The following is a 10,267-nucleotide window of genomic DNA, read 5'->3' on the forward strand; positions in this document are numbered from 1 at the left end:
TCATTTTCCTTCCTAAAGCAATTTTCCACTCTGGGAGGTAATGCATTTTTCCATCTCAACCCATTTGAAAATGATCTTTTCCATCTCAACCCATTTGAAAATGATCTTTTGACAGTGGAAAGAACTATTTTTAAGCTTTATAATAATAATAATTATTATTATTTAAGTTCATAGAATTTTGTCCTCTACATCCCTATGGCGTCGGATCATGTTTTTAGACTCCACAAGGTGAGCTCAACGACCCTTAGTAAGATTCAAATCTTACAAAGTTAATAAGGCTAGCTTTACACTTTTCATAATGGAGGATTTCACATTCGCCGGGGGATGATTTTCCTCCTTATATTAATCCCTCATGATTAACCCGACTCCCAAAACTAAAAATTCAACTATCTTCTTAGGACGGAGGAATTTTCTTTCCCAATACACTCGTGTTCCAATAACCATTTTTCTAAGGAATTCATTTCCCTTAAAAATGAATTCTCTACCATCGTTATGCTTGTTCTGCAAATGAATTTTCTTGCTGGTTACTTACGGTGTTTGAGAAACGACAACCAGATTCAAATGTTTCGAGTCTGGGTTTAAATTAATCTGGAACGCTGCTGCCCATATACTTTCATATTGTTTGTGTTGTGTGTGTGGGGATCTCAACCGTAATATTACTATTTGTGCAGATTAATGCTTATATTTCTTAATTACTAGGTGTTTTACAGCATACCAATCGACATTTTAAAACAATATTATTCTTATTATTAGTTTATAAAGGAGGGATTGTCTACTTAATTTCCCGTTACAAAATATTTAGCTCGACATTGAGAAGATTTCAGAGGTACTATGAAATGGAAGGCTGGACATTGAGAAGTACTTAGAACATAAGTACTTTTTGAAGTACTGTCTGGAGTAGGTGGATAACTGTTGTGTGTTTGGATGCAGATTTTGAAAAGTACTGTCAGAAATACTTTTGATAGAGTTTGGTGTTTGAAAATTATTTTGGATTCTATTAAAATGATCAAAATGCCCTTATAAGTATCAGTTACTATTTTTAACATTATAACTCAACAAATTATTCTTCAAAAGAAATAAAAGTTATTGTTTATATCCATAAAAACTAATATAAACACTCAAAAATTATAAACAAATAGAAGATATTGTGAGCAAATATATATAAGCACTAAAAATATGAAGAAACTTTCACCACATCAATAGATAGTAAATTTGTGTGTAAGTGGTCATATCAATCTTGCAATAAGAAAATTTCAACTATGGTTGGAATGCTTATGGATAAATCATTGAGTAAGCAATTGGGGGAGCTAGAACTCCAAATTCAAATGCTACACTAAAAGGCTACCACCATATCAATGGATAATAATAAAATATTATTTAATTGCATTTTTGAGGGTATGCTTGTAATTTTCAAAATTTATGAAGGGCACACTTGTCCTAAATGCTACACCAAAAAACTACCATCACATCAATGGATATTAATATAGTATTACTGTAATTACATTTTTAAGGGTATGTTTGTAATTTTTAAAATTTATGAGGGATATACTTGTCCCAAATGTTACACCAAAAGACTATCACCATATCAATCTCGTCATTTTGACAATATTTTGTGGCTCCACACAAGAGTAATTTAGAGAAGTAGCACCATCGGTACTCCGTGAAAAAGCACTAAAATGACTCCATAGTAAAGTAGCTCTTTCCAGGAGTTATTTATCCAAACACCTTTAAAGTGCTTTTGACTCCGCAAAAGTCAGAAGTACTTAGAAAAGTCAATCCACACAGGCCCTTAGTTTGAGAAAAGATCATATACTATCATGTCCGTATATCAAAATTTCTTCACAATTGAATCTGTCAACAAATCAAAAAGGAAATAATAAAAAAAAAAAACCAAACAAAAAAGAAGCTATAATAAATAAAACTGAATTCTACAAATAAAGAATATATATATATATAGGGTGGCGTTCAAGGGCCAACTTTTTGGCAAAACATTTTTCAAAACATGGGTTAGAGGTTTTGGAATGGGCTGATTTTTTGTGAGGATAATTTCTACGGTGAGGAGATCATCCTCACCAAAAAGCAGCCCATTCCAAAACTTCTAACCCATGTTTACAAATTGAAAAATCGTGGACCATCCATTTTTTATAAACTGTTTTTGATGGGGTTAGAAGTTTTGGAATGGGCTGATTTTTGGTGATGATGATCTCCTCATCGTAGAGATCATCCTCACCAAAAATCAGCCCATTCCAATACTTCTAACTCATGTTTTGAAAAATGTTTTGCCAAAAAGTTTGCCATTGAACGCTACCCATATATATATATATAAATACTGAAAGAGATTGGTTTGAGAATTGTAATTTTTTTCATCAATTTATTTGATAAATTTCTATGTTATGTAGAGAAGTGGTCCTAATTACACCTAGAATATATGTTTGCGAAACACAAATATATCGTACCATGTTTGCAATATTGCAATACTATCTTGCATCTTAATTTCTTACCAATCATCTTACCGTACCTTCAATTATAAAGAAAAAATAAATCAAATCATTCAAACATACCTTACACTCTATCATAGTCAAAATGGTGAGAGTTATTTCTTATTGGAGAATGAAAAGTAATCGATGCTTTTATTCTTTCTATTGATGATGCATTTATACAAACTAAATCCCTTGATAATAAGGATGGATACGATGAATAAAAAAATCAAATTTGGTTCACAACAGATTTGGATCAGATTTGGTCAAAATTAGATTCAGATAAAATACTAGATTCCATTCTCCAATACTCCCTCTCAAGTTGGCGTGTGAATGTCAAGAATACCTAACTTGGACTTAAGCTAAAGAAATTGATCCTTGCCAAGAGCTTTAGTGAATGTGTCAGCCCTTTGATTATTTGTCGAAACATAAGTATTATGTATTTGACCTTGTTGGATTTTATCACAAACCAAGTGACAATCTAATTCAATGTGTTTCGTTTTCTCATGAAACATAAGTACTATGCATTGTGTTCGTTTTGCAACTGTAATATATTCATTTTGTGTATCTTAAGAAGACCTATCCAATGGCGAGATTGAAAGAAAAAAATGAAAAATATGAATTGTAGAGGTTTTTTTTTATTCACCTCGAGATCTACAACTCCTATCAAGATATGCCAATAAATCATTAAAATATTTGAAAATAAAAAAAAGAACGTCAAATAATTTTTTAAGTGGTTCGCAAACTTGCCTACGTCCATAGGCTCGAAGAGCCGTTTCACTATGTTCTGAATCTCCCTGTTACATGAATATCCCCTTCACCAGATAAATCCAAACCTTCATATATAAAATAACATCCGACCAAAGTCTCAAATCGGGCTTGGATCCCAGAAAGATCAAAGAATTTGATAAATAAAATAACTAAGCTTGAACTTTTTACTTCATCTACTCTTGGAAAGAGTAGGGGCTTAGTTCCCTTAACAAACCGTGCTTAACCTTAACATTTTTTTCCTACACCCCCTTGAGAACAAAGCTTGGATCATTAAATCGATCTTAATCTTTGCCTTTTGCTCTATTTTCCCTCGAGAGTAAAGCTCAGTTCATTGAGCCAACCTTAACCCTTGCCTTTTGCCCTATTCGCCCTCCAGAGTAAGGCTTGGTTCGTTGAACCGACCTTAACCGTACTTTTTACCTTGCTCCCCCTCGAGAGCAAGGCTTGGTTCCCTTATCGAACTAATCTAAAAAACTTGAACAAACAGAGGTCAATATGATTTATTGAAAGATACTTTTAATAGCACATGTTCATAAAATAATCTTGGTTTTCCTTCTAAATTTGAAAAGATATCAAGTACACTTTTTCTACCTTAATGAAATTTTTAAAGAAAACAATTCTTATTAAAAATACATTTTTATGTTACCCTGAGTTCGAGTCCTCGATTATACTTGGGCCAAGCTCCCAATAGAAATTAATCATTATACCTCACAGTCCAAGCTTAAATTGAGCCTCTCCCCCCCCCCCCCCCCCCAAGAAGATCACGATGGGTTAGAAATTGAGAAATAAATTGAACCTCTCAACCCAACTCAGTCCCTAGACTCGATCGAGTTGGGCACTTGGTCAGTCCCCAACCTCATTTCTCATTCTGACCCAACAAAAGAAAAATAATTAGCTTAATTTGATTAAGCCCCCGTGCAATTTAAATGACTTAGCAAGGTACACTAGTTGATCAAAATCTTGAGCAATAAACTTGATTCGACGGAGTCTTGGGATTCAACAAGTTTTTTATTTAAATAAAATATACCTTATTGTGTAGTAAGAGATTTTTTATTGAACTAACATTTTTATATGCAACTCGATAAGTTGGGCTCCATTAAACCCCCAATTTCTAACGTTTTACATGTCAAACTCCTAATAAATAAATTTGACTAGCTTGAGTCAGTCTTAAACTTAGCCTCTCCATCACTTTTATGCCAAGTTAATTCAAGTAACAATTGGGGGGTCACGAGCAAAATAATAACTCCGTTCAATAATTGGGGGGGTTTGGTTTACTTAAAAATTATGCATGGGCATCGCATCAAAACGAATCATTTCACCCTTTTGTATACTTTTCCAAAATTGTGGGTTTCAATATACATCAATTATTGATGTGCATATCCCACACCTGATTTTTAAGGTTTTGTTTAGCTTACCAAAATGCACATCTAACCTGACGTTCATTGATACACCTCAAAACTTTTTCCTCTTTAATTTTACTTTCACACTTTATGAACACAATATAAGATTTTTAATAGATTTGAATTTAATACAAAGGAGTCTTGATCTCGATGAAAAACATTTATGGGTCATATACACTGTCACGTCAGGACGTGGGATACGAGATACAATCTTGAGCTCACTCTAGCGTTATTCAATATAAACACCTTCTCTCACCTTCCATTACATGTGTGGACATTGGTTCCTTCCTCTGTATGAAATCGCATCATACGAAACCTCCGACCCAATCACAGTGTGCACACCATTCCACCATTGTATATGAAATTGCATCATTTTTCTTTGAATTATAAAACATCTTCTCTGCCACACATACCTCATTATAACCTCTTTTTTCACTTTTGTCGGCATATCATAACCCTTTGGGGGCATCCTGTCTTGTCGGAGACAAGCCTTGTTGTATCACTGCCATGTTTACAAGCTGAAAAATCATGGACCATCTATTTTTTGTAAACTGTTTTTGATGGGGTTAGAAGTTTTGGAATGGGCTGATTTTTGGTGATGATGATCTCCTCACCGTAGAGATCATCCTCACCAAAAATCAGCCCATTCCAAAACCTCTAACTCATGTTTTGAAAAATGTTTTGCCAAAAAGTTTGCTAAAAAGTTTGCCATTGAACGCTAGAGCTTCATAGTCTATTTAGTAAAACTTTTCTTTCTAATGAGTCCTTGAACATCACTCCTTGCAGTGTCGAATGTGTCCTAACCGTTCGATCTCATCATTTTCATCCAAAATATTGGATTTTAGGCATCCAATTGAGTTTAGGAGACTCCATTTTGATGTCAAGGATTTGAAAAGGAATAAGAAGTCATTTTCAAGAATTTTGAAGAAGTATGTAGAAAATTAAGGTTTTTTTAATTTTTTTGATGAAAATTGATCAAATATGGTTCTTTTTTGTTTGAAATCATCTAGACAAGTTGTTATGTCAAGTTTTTAGTCGATCATTTCATGTATTTTAGTCGAAAAATCTTGAAAAAATGAAAACAAGGGAGTTTGATACCGTACTTCGTCAATTTTTAAAATTGTCAATCTCAACAATCAAAAGCGGTGACCTTGACAAAAATAATAAGTGTTGAGCGTGACATCAATACCAAGTGGTGAATTCGACAATAAAAGTGTTGACCTCGATAATAAATAAAAAGTGGTGACCTTGACAACATTGAGGGGCCGTTAAGAAAAAAAAGTTTACTAAATGGACTATCAAGCTACCACCCGGAATTCAAGGACTATTAAGAAAGAAAATCCTTCGCAAAGGTCCTTTAAGTAATTTTTCCTTTTTTTAATCAATCCATTCTGGTGGGTTTACTCGTCTTTTTATGGGCCAATCCACGTAAATGAGTGTACGAGTCTAAGACTTGGTATTCATCCCTTTGACATGTACAAACCATGGATTTTATTTGTGGAAATCCAAGTTTAAGTCATGAATGGTCTATTCAAAGCCTATGGGTCCCATTAATATATGTGATCTATCATCAATACTACAAACTTTCTCGTTGTTTGCAAAGGGTATAGAAACCTTTTTACAATTTTGATATCTAAACAATCTTGATGACTGACATTTCTTAAAATAAGTTTCATTTGCAATTAATTGGGAGTATATATATATACACACACATACACATGAGTTGCTTGGCTTTGGGGTTAAGCTTAAAGGGGTAAAATAGGAAAAATAATGAAATTGGACATGTCTTCATGGTTTCAAAACTCGTCTGAGACTGAGACGTATCACCCGAGTCATCTCGGTATTAGGCATGGACGAGATGAATGGACAAGTCAATTTTTCGGATGAGATATTGAACCAACGGGGATTTTTCATTTTTTTGAACGAGACGTCTCAAACATATCAGAAAACTCGCCCGAGACGACTCAATATCTGGCATGGACGAGATGAGACATGAAAGCGAGTTTTAAAACCATGGATGTATTATGAAAAAAGGGAAAGAAGAGGAAAGACAATAACAGTGGATGGTAACATTGAAAAAACGGTGGAAGAAGAAATATAATAAAATGGGAAGTTCTATTGACACACCACTCACTTCTAAGGACGAGCCAAAGTTAAAAACAAAACTTCAAAATTTTGATTTTAACATGGAGTGTCCAAAATAATATTTTAATTTTTAGAGGTGCCCTTAAAAATACGAGGGCCTTAGAATTGTTTGGCGTTTTAATAAAATTTTAGAGGTATTTTTGAAAAGAGGAATAAGAGAGAAGGTAAAAAACCGTAAAACTTCTCCTTATGGGTATAAATCTTGAGACAAAGAGAGTGGAATCAACCGTTGTTAAAACTTCTCCTTACATGGTGAGTGATTTTTTTATACTTATTTATAAATCAATTGTATTATATAAAAGATTGATCTTGGATCAAGGATGTTAACCCATTTATGTTCAGAATTTGCTTCAACCCAATGAAAACCATAACTACTTCGTCTAGTCAAAATGGGACGGCTTTGAGTCTTGGAACCAAATTTTGCATGGGGTAGCATTATAAGCACTCCAATTATTACCAAGGGCACCTCACATCATAGCCAAATTGTTTTGTCTTATACGAGTTAATAGTTTCTGAATGAGCAGATTTTTCATGGTGAGTTGATCATCCTCACAAAAAATCAGCTCATTCCAAACTTCTAACCCCATCAAAATAAGTTGAAGAATCATAAATTGTCCAATTTTTTGGTAAATCATTTTGATGGGGTTAGAAATTTTGGAATGGACTGACTTTTGGTGAGGATGATCTACTGACAAAAAATTTGCATTTGCCCATTTAGAAAGTTTTAACCCATATAAGAAAAGAAGAAAAAAATTTGCCAGGTTGTGGGGCGCCCTTAATAATAATTGGGGTGCCTTTAACCCTACCCTATGTGAAATTTGAGTTAATGCGGATGAGTCAACTCAAACCATATCGAAAATGAATAAAAAGTGGTGACCTTGACAATATCGAGGGGATATTAGGGAAATTTTTTTTTTTTATTAAATGAACTATCAAGCTACCACCCAAAATTCAAGGACTATTAAGAAAGAAAACCCTTCGCGAAGGTCCTTTAAGTAATTTTTCCTTTTTTTAATCAATCCATTCTGGTGGGTTTACTCGCCCGAGACTGAGACGTATCGCCCAAGTTGTCTCGGTATCAGGCATGGACGAGATGGACAAACAAAGTTAATTTTTTGGATGAGATATTTAACCCACGTTCATTTTTCATTTTTTTGAATGACACGTCTCAAACATATCAAAAAACTCGTTTGAGACGATTTGGTATCTTACATGGACGAGATGAGACGTGAACTCGAGTTTTAAAACCATGGATGTATCATGATAAAAAGGGGGAGACGAGGAAAGATAATAAAATTGGTTGGATAACATTGAAAAAATGGTGGAAGAAGAAATACAATAAAATGGGAAGTTATATTGACACACCATTCACTACTAAGGGTGGACCAAAGTTGAAAACAAAACTTCAAAATTTTGATTTTAACATGGAGTGTCCAAAATAATATTTTAATTTTTAGAGGTGCCCTTAAAAATATGAGGGCTCTTACAATTTTTTGATGTTTTAATAAAATTTTAGAGGTATTTTTGAAAAGAGAAAAGACATAGAAGGTAAAAAATCGTAAAACTTCTCCTTATAAGTATAAATCTTGAGACAAAGAGAATGAGATCAACCGTTATAATTCTCAAATCTCAATTATTTATTTTGTCTTAGACTTAAAGGTTGACTGATATTTTTATACTTATTTATAAATCAATTGAACCAAATTTTGCATGGGGTAGCATTATAAGCACCCCTATTATTACTAAAGTACCTCACACCATAGTCAAATTATTTTATCTTATATGAGTTAATAGTTTCTGAATGAACTGAGTTTTGATGGTGAGAAGATCATTCTCACTAAAAATCAACCCATTTCAAAACGTCTAACCCCATCAAAATAAGTTGAAGAACCATAAATTATCCAATTCTTTTGTTAATCATTTTAATGGGTGTAGACACCTCAATTTGAACGGGCCACTACTCGAAAGGGCCCAAAAATATCGATTTTCCTAATAAATGGGCCAACGGGCCTTAAGGGTCCAAGTCATTGAAAAGTGACATTTTGACCAAACCGAGGCTCCTAAGACCTCTCAATGGTTTAGAAGGCCCACCAAAAGGACTCGACATGCTCCCGTCTACCATGCTCCACTCAAAACATCGATTTTTCGACAAAATTGACCAACGGGCTTCAAAAGCCCAAATCGCTAAAAAGTGATGTCTTAATCGAACCGAGGCCCCTAAAACCTTTCAATGGTCCAAAGGACCCACCAAAGGGTTTGACCTATCCTCCACTTGTCCAACCCTCACCGCTCCCCCTTCGTATCCAAGAATACCCGAATACTCGATAAAATTCTCCCACGGGCCTAAAAAGTCCGATTTGCCAACACGTGACATTTTTTTTTTATCAAATCAATGATTGTCAAAAATCTCAAAAAAATTAAATAAATTAAAAAAATGTGAGACTTGGGATGCCTACCCCTCCTCTACTTCCACCACTTTACCTCCGAATCCGCAAACACCTTAAGCCCATAAGCCCTCAACTCTTTCCCAAATTAATTTCTCACCTTACCCTCAACCTAAAATCGATCTCATATCACCTAAACCCTAAAATGAACCTACCCCCAAAAATCCAACACAAAACAAATCCCATCCAATCCCTAAAACCCAAAACCATTTCTAAAATCCAAGCCCAACACTATAAAGCCCATAAATCATTAACCATATCCAATTCATTATCCAACCCACAACCCTAACCCATAAATCACAACCCACATCAACCAATCACTCTTTTATCAGAAAAAGATGACACATGTCATCACCCCATCTCACCTCCCTCACCTAACTACCTACCCCATTAATTTTATTTAAACATCATCTACCCACACATCAACCTATCACCTTTTCTCTCAAATCAAACACATCTACCCACACCCCTAACCTATACCTCCCCTAATCTACCCTCATCATTCCCTACAAAACCCACATCTACAACCTAAACCTACACCCATCCTCTCAAGTCAAACACTCAACCTCTCCCATCAACCTATCTCAATCCTTCATTCTCACCCACTTTGCCTCATGGCATCATCTCCCTCACCTTCCCAAAATATCATCAACCACCTTTTTAAATTCTTCATTCTCTTAAAATCAAATACCATTTAATCACAACCACTATTTTAAACTCACCTTACCAAACACTCCACCCAAATGGGTTGGGTAGGATCCAAACCATTTGGGTCAAAACTCACCTATTTAACCCCCTTCCCTAAATACCCTCCAATCTCCTCTAAATTACACCTACTTCTCTCTCAAACTCATAACCATTCTATCATTTTTTTTACTTCACCCCATTATATCCCTAAAATAACTCCTCAACATCTATAAATACCTTCATCCTCTTCCCAAAAATTCCCCCAACTTTCACTACAAAATTTCTCCCCAATTCTCTCTCTATTAACAATTATCACCCTTCTCACTAAGAAAAATCTTATCAA

The sequence above is a fragment of the Akebia trifoliata genome, chromosome 16 (assembly GCF_017979445.1).
Source record: "Akebia trifoliata isolate Shusen 1 chromosome 16, ASM1797944v1, whole genome shotgun sequence".
NCBI lineage: Eukaryota > Viridiplantae > Streptophyta > Magnoliopsida > Ranunculales > Lardizabalaceae > Akebia > Akebia trifoliata.